General features: G+C 36.6%; 1 long non-coding RNA gene across 1 annotated transcript in view; it reads left to right on the forward strand.

The window, feature by feature from the left end:
* The first annotated feature begins 286 nt into the window (after positions 1-286).
* The window catches only part of LOC129011288 (uncharacterized), a 29,245-nt gene continuing 7,397 nt past the window's right edge, over positions 287-22,134 (forward strand). Inside the window, exon 1 of the long non-coding RNA XR_008493307.1 lies at positions 287-770. This is a non-coding gene — a long non-coding RNA (uncharacterized LOC129011288). The remainder of the gene's footprint in view (positions 771-22,134) is intronic.

Raw genomic sequence — 22,134 nt, forward strand, 5'->3', positions numbered from 1 at the left:
TCATTCCTTAGTGCTGAACTCCTAAGTTCTAAATTTCAATTCTCACATTATGTATTTTACCTGGACAATCTTGTCTACCCTGGTGATTTCAAATATAGCCTATACATAAAAAAAAAAATTCAAGTCAGTATTATGGGCTCCAGAGAGCTATTTTCTGATTGTATACTCAAAACATTTCACATGCAAATGCTACTTAATATGTCTCAACCTTAACATGCTAAAAAAGTAAAATGTCTTCTTTCACTCAAATCTGCTTCTCCTCCTTGTTCCTTATCATTGTCAATAGAGCTGTCATGCTCTTAGCCCGCTTCCCAGCCTTCCCTGTCTCACTGCGACATCATCGTCCACCAAGCTGCTAGAGCCAGGAATGATGACAGCATCCCTTCTCTTCTTTCCTCAGTTCAGCTAACCAATAAGAACTACTTTGAGAAAATAATCTAAATATTTCTATTTCTCCCCATTGTCATGACTACCAATTGTTTAGGGTCTAGAACTTAGAACCAATTGAAACAGAAGATATAGGAGAGAATCACATGGAGATCAAAATACCTTTACTATAGCTGAAGCTGATTGAAAATCTTGGCGTAGATATGGAGTAAATATTGATGTCTCCAAAATCTCCTCCAAATTTATACTATGGCACAAACAAGTTAAATGTAGGTCTCTTCCTCACCATCTATCTTAGGTCTCTTTCTCATATTTTCCTCCAATCTCTACTGCTGGGAAGGCAAGGGACATGGAGGGGGAGAGATCACCCCAAGTAGGCACAGGTAACTTTCTACAATATCTCAACTACTTTTTCACAAGGGCAGCAAATACATTTTTTGTTCAGTATGACATTTACAGTATCCTAAACAATGCTAGTGTGTATGTATACCTGATAAATATATGTTGAATAAATTTAAAAAGAACATAGAAAATTTTCCCTGGACTTGACTATTTGCTGATCTTGGTGTTCTGATTATATTTCTTATACATTTATTAAAATATTTTTATCACTATATAAATTGCATATATATTTTTACATTTCCATTTTCCCAACTAACATATAAAGGCAGTACATGAATTACAGGTTAGTTCATCTTATTGTCCTGGAAGCCTAGCTCAGGTTCTGGCATTTATTCCTGCTTTTATCACTTCTTCATCCAAAAAATATTTATTATCTGTTTGTTATGCTCCAGGCACTGCTTTAGGCACTAAAATTCAAAAATCATTAAAAAACAACCTCTGCTTTTGGCAAGTATCTTAGTCCATTTGTGCTGCTATAACAGAACATTATAGACTGAATAATATGTAAAAACTAGAAATGTGTTTCTCACAGTTCTGGAGGCTGGAAAATTCAAGATCAAGGCACCATCAGGTTTGGTGTCTGGTGACGGTGTGGTCTCCACTTCCAAGATGGCACCTTGAACTTGCATCACGGAAGAGGGAAGGAGCACTGTGTCTTCACATGGCAGAAGGCAGAGGGCAAAAAAGGACTAACCTCCCTCCATCAGGCCCATTTATAATGGCATCGATCCATTCACGAGGGTGGAACCCTCGTAACATAAACACTTCCCCCAAAAACCCATTTTCCAATACCGTTGCTTTGGGGATTAAGTTTCCAACACAAAAATTTGGGGGAACACGTTTAGATCATAGAGTTTCATGCTTGGCCCCCAAATTTATATTCTTCTCACATGAAAAATCCATTCATTCCATTTCAGTATTCCCAAAAGTCTTAACTTGTTCCAACATCAACCCAAAAGTCTAAGTCCAAACTCATATCTAAATACGAGGGTGAGATTCAAGGTACAATCCACCCTGAGGCAAATTGCTCTCCAGCTGTGAGTCTGAAATCAAACTAGTTATGTACTTCCAAAATGTAATAGTGAGACAGGAAAGGGATAGACAATTTTATTCCAAAAGGGAGCAATAGTAAAGAAAAAAGGGGTAACAGGTACCAAGTAAGCCCAAAGCCTAACAGGAAAAAGAAGATTAAATCTTAAGGCTAGAGAATAATCTTATCTTCATGTCCTGCCTTCTGGACATGCTGGGATGTGGGGAGGTTGAGGTTCCCAGGCCCCAGAAAGCTCCATCCCTATGGCTTGGTTGGACAGAGCCCAGCTCTTATACCTTGAAGTCACATGCCTGCAGCTTTCCCAGGCTGGTACAGCATGCCAGGGACTCTACAGTTTTGGGATCTCAAGGGTAGTCCTGCTCCACAGGTCCACTAAATATTGTCTTAGTGCAGTCTTTCTGCAGTGTCTCTTCCTCTGTGGCAGGTCTCTGCTTGGAACTCTGAGGCTCTCTATAGCATCCTTTGAAATATTTGTGCAGAAAGCCATACCTCCACAGTTTGTGCACTTTGTGTGCCTGCAGAATTAGAACTGTCTGGATGCTGCCAAGGTTTCTAGTTTGTGCCCTTTGGAGTGACAGCCTGAGCTGTACTGGTCCTGCTTGAATCACAGCTTGGTGCCTGAGGAGAGCTGTGCTGCAATGTAGGGAACAGAGACTTGAGGTGGCCATGGGCAGTGAGCTCAAAGGACCCATGGGTACCCTAGGCCCCTCCTATGAAACTGTTCTGCCCTCAAGGCCCTAGATATCCGCAATGCTTTTGGGGTCAATTTCTCATTGTCTTGATGAGTAGCACTGGCTTCCTTCTGTCCACACTAATCTCCTTAATAAATGGTCATTGGGCTACACCCTTGGTTTTCTCTCCTAAGCATAGTTTTTAATTCTCCACAAAGCCAGGCTGAGAATTTTCCAATTTTCATACTGTTTCTCTTTTAATTATAAATTCTGTCTTTGAATCATTCTCTGTTCTCACATTTTACTATAAGCAGTAAACACTGCTGCTTAGAGATTTCTCTTTTTAAATATTCTAGCTCATTGCTCTTAAGTTCTGCCTTCCACAAAGTTGTGGGACATTGACATTGTTCAGCCAACTTCTTTTTCATTTTGTATCAAGGCTAGCCTTTCTCCCAGTTTTCAATAAGATATTCCTTATTTCTGTCTAACACCTCATTAGAGTATCCTTTACTTGTCATATTTCTACCAGCATTGTGTTCACAACAATGTAAGTAATCTCTAAGAAGACAGGGGCTGCAGCTTTCCTCTTCTGAGCTCTTACCAGAATCACTCTTACTGCTCTGTTCATGAAAACATAGGCTTTTTCCAGCATTCACTTCAAAAGAGTTCCAGCCTCTATCCATTATTTAGTCACTTCCACATTTTTAGGTATTTGTAACACCCCACTTCTCTGGTACTAATTTTTGTCTTTGCTGTAACAGAATACTATAGAGTAAGTTACAAAGAACAAAAATTTATTTCTCATTATTCTGGAGGCTTGAAAGTCCAAGATCAAGGTACCAGCATCTGGTGAGGACTGCAATCGACTTCCAAGATGATGCCTTGAATGCCATACCCACCAGAAGGGAGGTACACTGTGTGTCCTCACATGGCAGAAGGCAGAAGGGAACAGAGAGACAGACGCCTTCCATCAAGCCCTTTGATTACAGCATGAATACATAAATGAGAGTGGAGCTTTCATGACCTGAATGCCTCCCCAAAGGCCCCACCTTCCAACACTGTTGCAGTGGGATTAATTTTCTAACATGAATTTTGGGGGACACATTCAGACCATAGCAGCAAAGCTGTAGACTAATTGAAGAATTAGTCTGTAGGCATATAAGTACAATAAAATGTTCTGAGAAAAGGTTGTGTATGACACTGCAATGTAGGAAGTGTGTTGAATTTGTGCTTGTTGAGTAAAAAAGTAAATCATATTTGCTAAATATTTTGTCTTCATTATCAACTGATCTGTATAAACAATAAAAGTATGTATTCTATTATCTTCATTGTACCTATGAAAATATATTGAGTAATTGCATGCTAATCTTTAGATTTACTAATTCTAACTTCTGCTCAAGTTTAAGCACTACAATTCTGATATCTAACTCTTTTACCTTAATTATTTGAAATGAAATTAACAATTAACATCTGTTTTATGTGGTTATACTGTCCTCTCCACAGCCGTAATTTTACTTAAAAACATAAACCATATCTTGGCAGAAAAAGCTATTGCATTAAACATATTATGGGTTTAAGACGTACTTAATTTCAGTTTGTAGAATTATTTACAATCCAAAATGTCTTTAAACAAGGTATGTTAGAGTCCTTCCCAATTTGAGATTCTATGATTCTAAGATACACAAAGAAACTTTTACTCTAGCTTGAGGATAGTGGAAATTAGTGCACAGAATTTTTTCAGTATTTCAAAAAAAATTATAATTTCAACTTTTGTTTTAGATGCAGAGGGTACATGTGCACATTTGTTACATGGGTATATTGTGTGATGCTAGGGTTTGGGGTATGGATGATCCTGTCGTCCAGGTGATGAACATTATACCCAAGAGGTAGTTTTTCATCCCATGTCCCCCTCCCTCCTTTCCTGTTAGTCCTCCCCAGTGCCTTTGTTTCCATTTCTATGACCATGTATACTCAGCATTTAGCTCCCACTTATATTTCTCAGTTTTTACAATCATTTTGCCTTCTTGGCACTGGCTTCTTCTGGGTTGAAATAAAGGCCACTCATTCAACATGATCCTATCAAAGGTATACACATTATGCCTTTTCCTTATGATCTCCCAGCTGTAGAAAGAAACGTGGACTCTGTATAGTGAATGTTGCTAACACTACACTCTAAATGCTCTTTCAGTGAGGCTGTGGTCACCTCTTTTGAGCTGTCTCTGGAGAAGAGTGACAGCATTGATACTAAACTGGATCTGTAGAATGTTGCTAACACTACACTCTAAATGCTCTTTCAGTGAGGCTGTGGTCACCTCTTTTGAGCTGTCTCTGGAGAAGAGTGACAGCATTGATACTAAACTGGATCTGTAGAAGTGTTATTTCCACTGGTGATTGCACAGGCAGTTTTGAACCTGCTTTTGGACAACAGAGGATAGGGAAGAGGCTTGGAGGCCTATTTGACATTATAGGGGATGAGCCTAAAACTCTATTGGGCATTGCTGCTGCTGGGAATAACGGTTTCTGGTCATCAGAAGCCAGTGGGACCCAGTGGTATTGGTATTCATCACCCACAAAAAGAGCCTGTCACTTGTTAATACTCTGGGTCTGGGCTGGGCAATTTCAGAGTTGTTCCTCTCTATCTCCTGTGACACAGAACTACAAAACTATCCATATTTGGAAATGTTATTAAATCATCTAACTTAGAGTGAGGGTTAGTTATGAAGCACTGGGACCATCAGTCATCTTCCTTTTTCACCATGTCTAACCATCATTTTATATTTGCATCCAGTAGCTGGCCTTATAAATCTTAATTAAAGGCTTTCTCAGATCCTGAATTTAAGCTGTCACCCATTATAGCTTCGTTGAAATGTCCATGTCCATTAAAACCTTATCAAAATGCAGCATCTATTACCTTTGAAGCTCATGTTGTATTCATCTCTGCAAGCTTTGTTAATGCAGGGAAGGTGCATATATGCTGGCAACATAACGTTCCCTGACAGGTGCTGTTAAGCAGCAATGGCTGGCTTTACTCTCTCCACAGCCTTTGTTGACTCTTATAAAATCCTGGAACTATGGTTTGCTACATACAGGATGTGTAGAAGGATAGGCCAAACAAAATTAAACCGTTGATTCTTATTCCATGTCATGAAAGGGTAAAATAATCGTGTTTTTTTCTCAGATCATTGGCATTTTAAAGCAGGCTAAAATAATGTCAACCTGTTTGCATGATCAAATCAAGAAAAATGCATACCTAAATTCATGAACAAAAAAATGTGTTGATTCTAAATTGTGATTCTGGTATTTCCTTGGAGAAGCGGATGTAACTTAAAACCAATATGCCTATCTTGGCTTTACTGAATGGTGCTTTAGGCATTTGCTTTCTATAACTGGATTGACTAGGAAATGAACTTGAGAAGGTGAGAATTTTAGATGAAGATCTAAAAGTATGACTAAGTGAGAGATTTAAAAGTAGAGAGCTGAAAATTATGTAAAATAAACCTTCATAATGTCACAGCATCACATATTATCACCGTAGTGACACCAATAAAAAATATCCTCAAGTTCTTTAGTCATGGGGAATAAAAGAGTGAAATAGTGTAGCATGCTACAGCACTACAATTTGATACTATTAAGATTTCACAGTTGCCGTCAGCCGGGTCACAGTAAGGGTTAAAACACTTATCAGTTGTGACACTCTGTCTTGATAACCTTATTAATCCTTCAGAGGCACTAGAGGAAACAGCTAACAACTAAGAACAAGTTATAACGAATACGGATGTGTTTCATCCACTCATAATCCCTTCTCAATTATTCAAAGTTCTGTTTCCACTAAAATCTTTCAGATCCTCTTGTGTATCATTCATCTGTAAGAATGTTGGCGGTATTTCTATATATTCCAAGGGGACAGCTGGTTAATATGAGTCTCTTCTTTTTTTCCTTTCCCCAACTAGAATCAGAAGCCCTTTCAGGTCAGGACTTTCTCGTTCACTTGTTCAACCTACATTACTACCAGCTGGCAATGCGCTCTGTATAGACGAATTGGAAAATGCATTTAATAATAAGGGTGGAAATATTTCTGAGGACACATTTTCTAAGTGAGGGAACGAATAAGACTTTTTTTTGCTCTCACTCTTTGGAAAGACTATGATCATAAGGCTAAAATATGCATTACCTAATCTAATATGTCTATCTCTTAGCAATGTTTTTTAACAGAAAGCCACCATATATCTCTGTAATTATGTTGTTAGAGTATGTAGAAAAGACCCAAATTATATTATTTCTTTTAAATCTTAGAGATATTATTACATATTAATCATTTTTTCTTTATGGTCTCCAAGACATTTTTTAGGGGGGTCTACATAATGTTAGGTGAGAAGTTTTATACAGGGGCAGTAAACACAATGTATCACACCATCTTTAAGAGTGAAGCTACATGAGGTTTTTTCCAAAAGTAAAGACCGCCATTTGTTTGTTTGCTCATTTATTCAGCAAGCATTCATTTTAGACTCTGGAATGTAGCAGTGAATAAAAGTACTTCTGCAAAATAAAATACATACAATGTAAATTTTGTTAATTTCTGGGGAGAAATATAAAGCCAGGTAAGGGATATAGGAAGCTTCATATAGAGGGGCTGTAATTTTAAACAGGGTGAGCAAAGAAGGCTTTACTGAGAAGGTGACATTTTATTCAAGACCTGAAGAGCTTAGGATTCAGTCCTCTGGCGGGGATGAGCATCCCATGCAGTAAAACAGCAAGTAATCAGAGGTAGGAATTAGTCAACAACCAGCCAAGAGGCCAGTGTAGCTGGAGCTGAGCAAGACAGGGGAGAGCAGACCAAGGAGAGGTTAAAGAGGAGGCCCATTGTATAAAGGAGGCCCATTGTATAAAGCTGTCCTGGCCATTTCAAGAACTTTTTGATTTTTTTTCTCCAAATGAGGTGGAAAGCCCCAGAAGGATTTTGAACATTGGTTATATAGGCTGAATGAACTTAGACTAACTAAACACTGTTGCTTACAAAGAATTTAGAATAACTAAAAACAGTGGCTTATTAAATAAATCATGGTTAGTAAAGAAAGAATGTATGTTTAGACTAATATTCTAAATTCTTTGAAGTGATGCTTTATAATAAACTTCTTGGCATTACTGTCAGAAATAGATTACATAAAATCTCATATTTTATGCAAACCTTAGGTGCAATAAAATTTTAAAAGATTATCATATTCAGATAATTTTATAATATTGATGTTTCTTTTAACAGTCATGGTGTAGATCAAAATATAGAGGATCCTAATGGAATGAGACAGGCTGTATCTCTGATGCAAGTGATCCTTACAGTCTCAGGTAGAGGCACATTTTCTTTCCTGGGTGGCTACATGCATAGTGGCACCAACAGCCCCCTGTAGAAAGGATCACTCATGATTTGATAAGCACAACTGAAAAGTGTCAGCAGTCACCAAACAAGAAGTTTTCCCTTTTGGAGGAAAGATATTTGGAATCATAGGAGTCTCTAGTTTTCTTACTCACTGATTCTGTGACAATGCAGTTTCAGTAACATAATGTAAGTGGATGCTTTCTACACAGTGCTGATGCTATTAACCATACAGTAGATTTCAGTGTATTTTTTCTCATTCCGACCACTTTACCTTTAGCTTTAATATTCTGTTAGAGCATCATAATATTTATGTCTAGAAGGAACCATAAAGGTCTTCTACTCTAGCAGTTCATCTGAAGCTTACCTACCAGCTAAGTACAAATTGTAGCTTTGTCAGATTTGAACAACCAGAGAGTGAGATCTTAACTATTGTCATGATGTTGTCAATATCACTTTTGGAAAACTGAGACAGTATACTATAGCATTAACTTTTCATTACTTAGGCCAAAGTCCATTCTGGGGCCAGTTAGGAAAAAATAATAATATCTTTTAGACATAACAGCCTTACAAATGTTGAAGACATCTCAGATGTTTGCTGACTTTTCTGGCAATCATCTTCTGCTCCTTTAGCTAATCTTTGTATAACATGACTTTGATTCTCTTCATCTTTTTGGTGACTCTCCTTTGAATGTACTCCAGTTTACCTCTCTTCTTGAAGTGTGTGGCTTAGATGTGGTTTGATATAGAGGCATAATTGAATGGAATTATTATTTCCCTTGATCTGGACAAAATATTATATTAATGTAGCCAAGAATTGCATTAGCTTTTTTGGCAACCACTGTTCAGTGCTGATTTATATCAAGCTCCCTGTCAATTAATCCTCCAGGGACTTTTTTATTTATTCTCTTGCTAGGCTACGCCTTTGACATCTATATAAGTTTAGTTGCTGTTTGGAATAAAAAGACTACTTTTTTTTTTCCTAATTAAATTTCGTCTTGCAAGTCCAGTGTTCCACTCATTGGGATATTTTGGGATCCTGATTTTATCCTCTATCAGGAATTAATAGCTTTAAGACTGAACTCAGATAGGCCAGTAATTTTCTAAAAAGGACTATTCTTTTGAAGATTGCCTTCTGAAAATATCAAGGAAATCTAAGAGACGTTTCATAATACAGGTTAAAAGAACAGATCTGGGCAGCAGCCACACCTCATTTCCAGCCCTAGCTCTGTCACTTTCCAGGTGAACTTATTCATTTGGTTGACAAACTGAACTCCTACTATGAAACACATTATCCTAGGCACTTAGGACTCATCAGTGAATGAGACAGACAAAAATACTTATCCTGGAGGAGCTTATACTCTAGCAGGAAAAGAAACCTTTGAAAAGAAATATATGCTCTACAATCCATAATTTTCTTAACTGGAAAAATAGGAATAAATGTATTACTTTATAATATATAGTTTGTTTATCAGGGTTCTCCAGAGAACAAAGAGAATGCATATGTTATAATAAATATATTTTTTATAAGGAATGAACTCATATCATTATAAAGGCTAAGTCCCAAGATCTGCAGGGTAGGTTGGCAAGCCAGAGACCCAGGAGAGCCAATGAAGTAATTCTAGCCTGGAAAATAGCAAGCTCAAGACGCAGCAAGAGCCAATGCTGTTTGAGTCCTAAGTCAGGAAAAAACCGATGTTCACATTTGAAGGTGGTCAAGCAGGAAGAATTCTCTATTACTCTGGGGGAGGGTAAGTCTTTTCGTTCTATTCAGATCTTCAAGGGATAGATGGGATTCACTCCCCTTATGGAGGGCCATCTGCTTTATGCAGTCAGCTCATTCAACTTTGATACATAAAATTAACCATCACAAATAGTAATGAGGATGTTAGGAGTTACTGTACATAAAGGGCTTAGCATAGTGAGCTCTTAAGAAAAGATAGCTATTATTTGCATAAAGTATTTTTCAAACCCCTCTTCAGTATTAGGAATAGAATCAGAGCTCTCCAATACTGACACAGTAGTTTTGGCCCTTTCCTGGTGTGACACTCTGTCTGATATTTTGTCTTGGGAAGCAGTCGTACTTACATAGTGCATGATCAGCTAAGTTATTTCTCTGCTAATGCCTATTTCAAGGCTCTGTGAAAATATGCTCTCTGCCTCACATGTATGAGACAGAGGAATTACCTACAAGACACCATGCTACCATCTGGAGCAGCCTCTACTGATGAAATACTTGTGAAGGGTCTTTTATTATTTTTTGGCAGTGTTTCCTTTTTAAAGAAAACATTACAAAAACTGGAAAGGTTTTAGAAAAACTGAAAGGCAGATTTTTTTTATACCTCTCCTTTGAACTCACTGCAGGAGTAGTTCACTTTACTTACAGTGAGCTCAATAAGTAACTATCATTTCAGGGTATGCCTGACTCATAATACTGTCAAATAATTCATACGTGTAGAAATGACCGTTGTCTCATTTACTTGTTATGCCAACACTTGTCAACCTCAGCAACAGCTTTCAGCCCTGTTAAATGTGGTTTAAATGTGAGGGATCTAAAATGAAATTGAAGCACCCTGCATTTGATAGTAAATCAAATACTAATTTGATGTACTCAAAGACAACATATTTAGTAAGTCTTGAAAGTAAAAATGGCAGATTTTATGATTTGACTGTAGTGAGGGTTTTATTGGGATTCTGATTATCTTTTAAAGGTTGAGATCTAATGATTTTTAAAAATTACATTTGAGAAAAATATTTTGGAGTAAATTATATTGAACTGAATTAATGAATGATAAAAATAGTTTAAAGAAAATTACTTTCTAAAGAGAAGACAAATATCAAATCATGAACATTATATTTTGTTTTACTTTTTATTATAAAAAATTTCAACCACACTAAGGGTAGAAAAAATAACATTATACCCATATATCCATCACTTATATTAAAATGTATTATTATTTTATAATATTTGCCTCATCTCTTTTGAACTTCAATTTTAAACTCACCCTCCGTCAGTATTTTTAAAGTATTATTTTAATTTTTTTTTTTTTTTGAGACAGAGTCTCACTCTCACTCTGTCGCCCAGACTGGCACCTGCCAGTGCAGTGGCACGATCTCGGCTCACTGCAACCTCTGCCTCCTGGGTACAAGTGATTCTCCTGCCTCAGGCTCCTGACTAGCTGGGATTACAGGTGCTTGCCACCAGGTCCAGCTAATTTTTGTATTTTTAGTGGAGACGGGGTTTCACCAAGTTAGGCTGTCTCAAAATCCTGACTTCAGGTAATTCATCTGCCTCGGACTCCCAAAGTGCTGGGATTACAGGGGTGAGCTTCTGTGCCCGGCCGAGGCATCATTTTAACTAGATATAAAATAAATCTTAACTTTTCCAAGTATAATGCTATAAGTGTGGAACATTTAAAAGTAGAAGAGATTTTACATTTTTTTTTTCTAGCATGTGGGAAAATTGATAGCTTCTTTCTGTATGTTTTAATGATGAGTGAAGAACTAGACTGCTTCTATGGTTTTCCCTGGAATTTTTAAAAATCACCTACCCATAAACTGACGTTCTTTCTAAACACATGAATGTGATGAGTCTCAATAAGCAAAAGCAAAATGTACTGCTATTCTAGAAAGCATTTGGCAAAGAGACTCCAGGACAACTCTTTGTACAAAAGGGAAATGAGGACTGGCTAGCCGTGTAGTAAGTGGATATATGGCCTCTGGTGGGAGGCAATGTGGCAGTGTTAGGGCCACATGAATGAGGCATGAATTGTAGGTCTGATTTTTAGTAGTCACATGCCTATGGTCAAATCACAGCTGTTCTAAACCTTCAGTGTTTCCACATCTGTAACATGAATGCAATAATGCCTGCATTGCAAACGTGTTGTGAAGATTAGCTACATAGGTAAAGCTTTGTTGTACGTACTCAATATTGGCATCTGGTTGTTGTTTTTTGAAACAATGTACTAGAAAGACTGTTCATGGTGTTTGAAATTATATGTAGGTGGTATAACAATCCTTCCTGCTCACCTACTTGCTGTGTGTCCCTGGGCATGTCCCGTAGTCTCACAGAACCTCAGTGTCTTTAGCTGGGAAATGAGTCTAATACTATTTATTCCATGATGGTTAGTTTAATGTGTCAATCTGACTAAGGGATGCTCACGTAACTGGTATACATTCCTCCTAGGTGTATCTTTGAGAGCATTTCTGAAAAGGATTAACATTGAATCAATAGGCTAAGTAAAGAAGATTGCTCTCATTAATGTGGTTCAATGTTAGTCAATCTGCTTAAATAGAACAAAAGTGCAGAAGGAGAGCGAAGTCTATCTTCTTGAGCTGAGACATCCAGATTCTCCCGCCCTTGGATAAGAGGTTCTTGTTATGGGGTCGTTGGACTCTGGGACTTATACCATTCCCTCCAACATGTAAGCCAATTCCCGTGTATATATTTATGTATGTGTATATATGTATGTATGTGTGTATATATATATATATGTATGTGTATATGTATACACACATACACACACACACATATATGTATATATATATACTTATTGGTTCTGTTTCTCTGGAGAACCCTGACTAACCCATACTCCCACAGCATTGTTTTGGGGGGCAAGTAATAACGTTCGTGTCATGTAGTAGACTCATTATTGAAAATCTGTTTCTAGGAGTCTTGTTTTCTTGACCAATTTCGAGCTTTCAAGTTACTTTTGCAGTTTAATAATATAGGGTTTAGTCTTCTTGATGTTTTTGCCAGTATTTGAATGAAGATGTAAAGGTCGAACATATCAAACTTGGCGATAGCTAAATTAGGTTCAGAAGTTCTCAGTAGGCTAGAACTACAGGTAAAAATGAACCAAACAATTTATATGGAAAAAAAATTGAACAATGTAGTAGTTTTATAAGTTCCTTGTGTGCCAATACTGTGAATGGCTATTCAATTTTTTAAGTTCCATTTTAGGCTAATTAATTCAGGTGCAAAGCGTAGATTCAGCAATATAAAGGTTGTTCTGTATTCAAATTGGTCAAGATGACAGCTAGAATGATGTGTCCTTTTTTTAAGCTAAATTCCACACTTTACAAAGGACATTGAAAAGCTAGGTAGGGGTCAGGTGCGGTGGCTCATGCCTACAATTCCAGCACTTTGGGATGCCCAGGAGAAAGGATTGCTTGAGCACAGGAGGCTGAACTGCAGTGAGCCATGATTGTGAAGTCTAGTCTGGGTGACAGAGCAACACCCTGTCTCAAAAAAAAAAAAAAAAAAAAGCTAGGTAGGGTTTCTCAAGCTATGGAACATTTTGATCAGATAATTCTGTGTTGAGGGTGGCATGGGCAGTCTCCTGTGCATTTTTGGCACATTGCTGGCCTTTATCCATTAGATGCCACTAGAACTTCCATTTTCCCACCCAGAAAGCCAACAAAAATGTCCAGACATTGCCACACATCTCCTGGAAGGCAAAATTGCTCTGGTTGAGAACCCCTGTGCTGCAGGGTATACAAAGGAAAGTAAAAGGCTGGGAAGGATAATCATGAAGAATAATAAGGGTAGGTGTGTCTCATTCCTAGAACTGTCCCAACTCAATAATTTTATTTTGTATTAAGTTTCTCTGTCTTCATCTGCCTTCCCATTAAATTAATCTTTTTGCAGTCAGGGATTGTGTTTCATTCTTTTTGTTTTTAGTGTGCAGAATAACTCCTAGTGTACTGTAGACTCTCAATGTTTTTATAAGATAAAGTAAACTAAACTGAAGAAAAAAACGACCTGATGTGGGCAGCTACTAAGCAGACATTTTCTGATTGTACTTGAAGAGCTGCCAAAGGAAGATTGTATTGGATTACTCAATGAAAGAAAGAATGCTTCTTCAGAGGGCAGAGCTAATAGTAATGAATAAAATTATGGAGGCATAGATTTCACCTTATTTTAAGGTCAAATTTTAATATGATATTTATACTTATTTAGCACCAATAATTCTTGAAATCAACTTGATTAGCATTGAAATGAGTGTATTTTATAATAGAATTGTAAATAAAATAGTCTCTTTAACAAAATGGGGATTAGGGGTACTGATCCTCTACACTGTCGAAAATCCACATAGAACTTTTGACTCCCCACAAACTTTACTAATAGACCATGTTGCCCAAAAGCCTTACCAATTACACAAAAAAATCAATTAACACATATTTTGCAATTTATATGTATTATATAGTATATTCTTACCATAAAGAAAGCTAGAGAAAAGAAAATGTTATGGAGAAAATCATAAGAGGAAATATATTGTAGTACTGTGTTGTATTTATTGATACCACAAGTTTAGTCATTTGTTTACAAGATGAATCTCTGAAATGGCGGGTAACTGCAGCTGCAAACCTCAGTCTATGGTGCATATCAAGCAATTCAGCTTTTTTGGCAATGCCATGACTTCTCTGCTTCTCGGAAGCACTTCCAGCATCACTAGTGGCACTTCGTACATGTTCCATGTTGTTATGCAAGGTTGAAAGTATTGCACTAAACAAAATGAAAAATACATGAGAAACACAAGCAATCACTTTTTACTGCAATTTATTAGAGGAATGAACTGCTCGTGCAGAAATGATTAGTGTCACAAAGTATTTTAAATGGATACTTGCAACACTTGAGCTCACTGCAAGAACAACAGGAAGTGGCTATGAATTGATTACTGTTGTACAGTATGTACTACAGTTAATTTTATGCAGTCATGATTTAATACTGCATCTTTACATTTGTTTACATTTCTCTCCACTGTGAATGGTGCCATGTACAGTTTGTGTTTGGGTGCATGTTTCAGTAAATTTTAACTTTGTATAGTGGATTTGTGGGTATTTTATGATAGTAGATGATAAAACAGAGTAATATCTACATAGATTTTGTGCATTAATGCATACTTACCTTTTTCTTTTTTGATATTCCTAGGCTAGGTGTTTTGTGTGCAACATTTTTCAAATTGTTGTAAATCTCCAAAAAATTTATATATTTTTATATTATATAAAATGTATTATATATCATATGAAATATATTTATATTTATATATATTAAATTTATATATATATTTATTGAAAAAAACTCATGTGCAAGTGGACCCACATAGTTCAAAATCAAGTTGTTCAAGAATCAATTGTACAATACTATCAGAATTCTGAGGTATATTACATACATTTGTAGGATATAAAAATATTGATCAAATACAAAATTATTGATTTTCCCTACTTAAAAATCTATATTTATACTCATGCAACTATTAAATAATTGACAATATGGCAAGTACTCAGAGGCATAAGAAAGAAATAAACTAAAAAGAGAAAGGACAGAAAAGAATATCTCCTATATATATATATTTGGTAACTTATTAAAAATGAGTAGTGAAAATGATACTGATGGAAAATATTTATCAAGTGCTTATTGTATTGTAGTCATTGTGTTGTGCTTTAAATATAGCCTCATTTAATCCCTACAACACCTCAATGAAATAAGTGCTTTTATTTTCTCCATTTACATTATGAAGAAAAAAATTTGCAATTACAAAGAGATAAGCATTTCAAAAGAAACTAATAGAACTTATAAATAAACTGTGTATTGCTTTCAGAATTGTACCTTCAGAAGGAATATACTGAATTTTATATTTCTTTTAATATTTCAATAATATCAGTCTTGTGAACATTTTTGGATTGCATTCAGGGTCATTTTTTCAGTTCAATATTTGCTCTGTGCACCTGAATACGTATCTAACCAAACTATTAGGCATGTGACTCATTGATAGAGAATTTCATCCTTTGGTTCCTATATGGTTCATAGAAACACATTTCCGCTCTCTTTTATCTGACAAGGACTTCCATTTTATTGTCAGTATGAGGACAAATTCGAAATACACATGAAGTTTCCCAAAACATCTTAAAAATAGTACAGAGACTTGTATCTATGAGATTATTTTCAAATTATATTCAACATTCAGTTAAAATTTTCCTTAACATTCTTACCTGTGGCCAGACCTTAAAACTAAAGTATCTTGAGGTGTGGGGAGTATCTCTGTACTGAGGAGTCCACTCTGTGAGAGTGCTGGGAGACACTCCCTGGAGCAAACACTAATGCAATGGAGGCTTTTTGTTTGTTTGTTTTACTTGGAGAAGAGTAGCCTGAGAAAGACAATAGTGTTCTAGCCTGGAAAGCCATATATTAATTAGTGATATTTCCCATTAAATTAAGGAGAGGACAAGAGGGTTAAATTCAAGCAGGATGGTTTAGGTTGCAAATTTTGAAGATGATAGGGCATCTTCACTGTAAAGCCTAGGAGAGGTTAGAATATGTTACTGAGGGAATTTGAGTGTGACAAAGTTACTTTTCTTTCATATGACAATCTATTGGCATTTATTTCTAATTACCATTGTCTCTTTGCTACTGAAGTTATTTTTGAATGAAAAGCATTCATTCGTGCCATATCTCTTCCACATAGAATTTTTAGATATAAAAATTAATTAAAAATTTATAGCATTTAACCAGGGGTGAATGAAACTCAATTCTGCAACATTTATTCATATAAAGACCAAGGTCCTAATTATCTAGGGAAGTCAGAGAAAGCCTAAAGAGACCCACATGGGTATTATAGATTTATTTTAGGAACTTAGGTGTCTGCCTTTTCTCTCCATGTTTTAAGTAGGGTTGTCAGATTTAGTAAATATAAATACAGGATGCCCAGTTAAATATGAATTTCAGATAAGCAATGAATAATATTTTAGTATAAATCTGTCCCCAAGACTATATTCTTATGATAAAAATGTTATTTATCGTTTACCTAAAATTCAAATTAACTGGGAATCCTGTCTTTTATCTGGCAACATTAGTTATAAGGGGAGCATATAAGTGGATTAATCCTGAAGCTAATGAAGCTTAAGTTTTCAGGGGTCTTCACTGGCAGGCTTTTGTTTAAATCTAATGTTGTCTTTGTAATTTTCCAGCCTTTTCTTTAGAGCCTTCTTTCCAATTATATAAACCTGAGGCTCCACGAAATTTAGATATGACCCTGCAGGGGAAGTAATATAAGGAGACAGTTGACAAGGTGACAGAAGAAGTAAATTTAGCAGGCTCGAGGAGATTGTTGATGCCCTTGTCACATTCGGAAATTATTTTCCAGGAGATAATTAAATAATCACTGGGCCTTGAGGCATCTTTGTAGTTGAAACTTGACTGTCACCGTATAGGGAAGAGACAGGAATAAGTTTTCCACTTTGTTGCTATAGCCTAAGAGTGAAAAATTCAATGCTCTGAGAAAGGCAGTAAAATTTCTTTTTCCATGGATACAATCAGCAAATGAAGACTCAATAATTTTGTTTCTACTTACCAAATTCAACTCTTCAGATCTCATAGACTTTAAATGCCTAAAGGAAGTTATAAAATAAAAGATGAGAATGGCAAAGAAGTGTCCTCCAGAAAAGCAGATCTGGCTTTATTCTAAGGCTCATTCACAAAAAGGCAAAGCTAAATGTTTGTCTCCCTCCTTGATGCAGTGCCCTGCTTTGTGTACTAAACCACAGAACTGACTCAGCTCCCATGCATTTAATAAAGACTATTAAGGGTGATAATCCTCTTTTTAATCACTCAAGACGCTGCCTGATTCTTAGAGCCCGCAGTTTTGGGAGTGCTATTGAAGTGCTATTGATTAGGTTTTCAGGTTAAATCTTTTGTGGCTTCAAGAAGCACAAAAACGGTGTAAAGAAGTTCCACCTAAGTGCCTGATATGGATTAAGGGAACTTTTCTTCATTCAAGAAATTAATTCAGCAAATATTTGCTGTGTGTTTCCTAAGTGCCAGACACTGTGCTGGGAATGGGATTGCTTTGGGTTTTCAGTACTTAACTGGGAATTAATTGATGGAAGGAGCAAATGCTTTTTCTTTTTTTTCTTTTTTTTTTTTATTATACTTTAAGTTTTAGGGTCATGTGCATGTGCACAACGTGCAGGTTTGTTACATATGTATACATGTGCCACGTTGGTGTGCTGCACCCATTAACTCGTCATTTAACATTAGGTATATCTCCTAATGCTATCCCTCCCCCCTCCCCCCACCCCACAACAGGCACCGGTGTGTGATGTTCCCCTTCCTGTGTCCATGTGTTCTCATTGTTCAATTCCCACCTGTGAGTGAGAACATGCGGTGTTTGGTTTTTTGTCCTTGCGATAGTTTGCTGAGAATGATGGTTTCCAGCTTCATCCATGTCCCCACAAAGGATATGAACTCATCATTTTTTATGACTGCATAGTATTCCATGGTGTATATGTGCCACATTTTCTTAATCCAGTCTATCGTTGTTGGACATTTGGGTTGGTTCCAAGTCTGCTATGGTGAATAGTGCCGCAATGAACATACATGTGCATATGTCTTTATAGCAGCGTGATTTATAATCCTTTGGGTATATACCCAGTAATGGGATTGCTGGGTCAAATGGTATTTCTAGTTCTAGATCCCTGAGGAATCGCCACACCAACTTCCACAATGGTTGAACTAGTTTACAGTCCCACCAACAGTGTAAAAGTGTTCCTATTTCTCCACATCCTCTGCAGCACCTGTTGTTTCCTGACTTTTTAATGATTGCCATTCTAACTGGTGTGAGATGGTATCTCATTGTGGTTTTGATTTGTATTTCTCTGATGGCCAGTGATGATGAGCATTTTTTCCTGTGTCTTTTGGCTGCATAAATGTCTTCTTTTGAGAAGTGTCTGTTCATATCCTTTGCCCACTTTTTGATGGGGTTGTTTTTTTCTTGTAAATTTGTTTGAGTTCATTGTAGATTCTGGATATTAGCCCTTTGTCAGATGAGTAGATTGCCAAAATTTTCTCCAATTCTGTAGGTTGCCTGTTCACTCTGATGGTAGTTTCTTTTGCTGTGCAGAAGCTCTTTAGTTTAATTAGATCCCATTTGTCAATTTTGGCTTTTGTTGCCATTGCTTTTGGTGTTTTAGACATGAAGTCCTTGCCCGTGCCTGTGTCCTGAATGGTAATGCCTAGATTTTCTTTTAGGGTTTTTATGGTTTTAGGTCTAACATTTAAGTCTTTAATCCATCTTGAATTAATTTTAGTATAAGGTGTAAGGAAGGGATCCAGTTTCAGCTTTCTACATATGGCTAGCCAGTTTTCCCAGCACCATTTATTAAATAGGGAATCCTTTCCCCATTTCTTGTTTTTGTCAGGTTTGTCAAAGATCAGATAGGTGTAGATATGTGGCATTATTTCTGATTCATTGATTTTTTGAAGGGTTTTTTGTGTCTCTATTTCCTTCAGTTCTGCTCTGATCTTAGTTATTTCTTGCCTTCTGCTAGCTTTTGAATGTGTTTGCTCTTGTTTTTCTAGTTCTTTTAATTGTGATGTTAGGGTGTCAATTTTAGATCTTTCCTGCTTTCTCTTGTGGGCATTTAGTGCTATAAATTTCCCTCTACACACTGCCTTGAATGTGTCCTAGAGATTCTGGTATGTTGTGCCTTTGTTCTCATTGGTTTCAAAGAACATCTTTATTTCTGCCTTTATTTCGTTCTGTACCCAGTAGTCATTCAGGAGCAGGTTGTTCAGTTTCCATGTAGTTGATCCGTTTTGAGTGAGTTTCTTAATCCTGAGTTCTAGTTTGATTGCACTGTGGTCTGAGAGACAATTTGTTATAATTTCTGTTGTTTTACATTTGCTGAGGAGTGCTTTACTTCCAACTGTGTCGTCAATTTTGGAATAGGTGTGGTGTGGTGCTGACAAGAATGTATATTCTGTTGATTTGGGGTGGAGAGTTCTGTAGATGTCTATTAGGTCTGCTTGGTGCAGAGCTGAGTTCAATTCCTGGATATCCTTGTTAACTTTCTGTCTCATTGATCTGTCTAATGTTGACAGTGGGGTGTTAAAGTCTCCCATTATTATTGTATGGGAGTCTAAGTCTCTTTGTAGGTCTCTAAGGACTTGCTTTATGAATCTGGGTGGGAGCAAATGCTTTTAAAGCACAGAGCTGTTTAGACTCCAGAAATGAGCAATACATATTTGGCATAATACAGCCTGCCATATGCTATACATAGTATGATACTGGATAATTGTTCTGAATTTTTTACACCTTTGTACCATTGACAAGCCTTCCACTAGTGTATATGAAATATACGCCCCTGCCCAATGGATGTTAGGCTTGATCACATGACTTCTCTTGGCCCCTGGAATGTCAGTGTGCATGATGTAGAAGAGGTTCAAAATGTGTTTGTGTGGTTTGGCTTATCTTCTAGTACTACTGTGACCCACCATGGAAAGAACATGCACCTGATAGTCACCGGTCATAAATGACAAACACAGTAAAAGGAAAAAAATCAGTGGTTGTGGTTGTAAGCCATTAATATTTGGGGTTTTTTTTCATGCAGCATTATGATGGTAATAGCAGATTAACATAGGCAGTAAGATAATCATACAAATAAATGTAAGTTAAGATAAATTGAGATGTGTTTATGGATGCAAAATGCAATATGATTTTCAGTGGTGGGAAAGCATACATTTGATATGGGGAAATATTTGGGAAAAGCCAAGTTTGAGGTAAGCATTGAACAACTGCAACAGGCAGAAAATGTCATGGGAATTAATGAATACTTCAAGTAATCTGAAGCTTTGTAGGTGGTGCAGAATTGGCTCATCTTTCAGAAGCCTTTCTATGTTGGGAAACTGAATATGGTATTGACTTCCAAAGGGGGCATTAAAGTGTACCTGAGTGTGTTGACTCAGTCCAGTACCCTCTGGACTTTCTGAAACCATCCCAGAGTCTTTCTAAAATCTTCTTCCCATCCGTGGAAGGGGACTGGTGGTAGATACCCTATGACCTGACGCCACTTGCTGATACTCTCCAGCATTCTGTAGTTAACCAATATAGCAGCCAAAGGCTTTCATCTGCTTCACCTGGAGAATCTTAGATTTTAGATTCTTTTAGATCCCTTTTAGATTTAACAATTATTTATTCCAAGCTTCTTATATGCAGTTTATTTTCTGTATATTTTCTCTCTTAATCTGCACAGAAACCTTCTGACATAGTGTTACCATCCCCATTTTACTTACAATAGATCTGAGGACCAGAGAGGTTAAAAGAAATGTTCAGGTCACACAACTACCTACTAAATGCCAAGGCCAGGACCCTGACTTGAACATTGGGCACCTGATCTACAATAGGAACCTGGTCTTATTAAAAATTTTTATGGGACTTTTCTAGAAGCAACTCCAAAGTATACAGGATGTTGTTGAGCACCTTTATATATAAAGTAATATTATGAAATCTAGGTTTATTTGGTAAACCTAACTTTTCTAGAGGAGGCTCCAGAAAGTTGCAGAGTAAGACTATCCAGAGCTAATCTGTGTTCACTGGCTTTACTTCAAGTTATTCTAGCCCACACACAGCTCTCAATTCACCTATGAAGTTATTGAAACTTGGCTTGAGATTTGAAACTTGGCTTTGAGATTCTCAAAGCATTTTTACAATTGGAGAGTAGAGAAAATTATTCAATGATTGACCTGATGAATCATTTTCTTCCCGGGGTTTTCAGTCTTCTCTTCTAGGAGTTTTATTTATTATATTCAAAAAGCTTTCACTCTTCTTTGCATCACAAATAAGATCTTTCCCTATGCAGACTGTTATAAGCGTTATCTGTTAAAGCATACCTGGTAGAAACCTAAAACTGGAATTCAGTGCCTGGAAGCAGGGGGTCCTTTATAGATAGCTGAGGACTTTGAAATTAGTTTTTCCTTGTGATTCAGCAGGTCTTAAATGTTGTTACCTTGATTTAATATTTATTGAGCTTCCACAAGGTGCTAAGCCTTCAAGATACTGAACAAATCCCATTTTTTTGATTAAGTTTTTACCTGATTTAATTTGTCTTATTTATATTTATTAAAGTCCCAGCAATGTTGTTACAGATGTACTCACAGATCTGTTTCACATGCAGCATGGTCAAATAACGAGGGAAAAAGGAAAACAAACACAGACTCAAAACAAATTATGAATGTTTTGTAGAAACAATAACTCATTCATTGATTTCATGAAACCTATGGCTTACCTTTTTCCTTGCACTGGTGAAATTATAGAGACTGACAATGCTTTGGTTTCCAATTTTTTTTAGAAGGTTAATAATGATATTTGAGACTATACCATCTTATTATTATGCTAATCAACAAAGCCACTCCAAGTCGTTTTTGAAAATGAACCTTCTTCATTACAAAAAATTAATAATAGTCTCAATTTTCCCAT

The sequence above is a fragment of the Pongo pygmaeus genome, chromosome 14 (genome assembly GCF_028885625.2).
Source record: "Pongo pygmaeus isolate AG05252 chromosome 14, NHGRI_mPonPyg2-v2.0_pri, whole genome shotgun sequence".
NCBI lineage: Eukaryota > Metazoa > Chordata > Mammalia > Primates > Hominidae > Pongo > Pongo pygmaeus.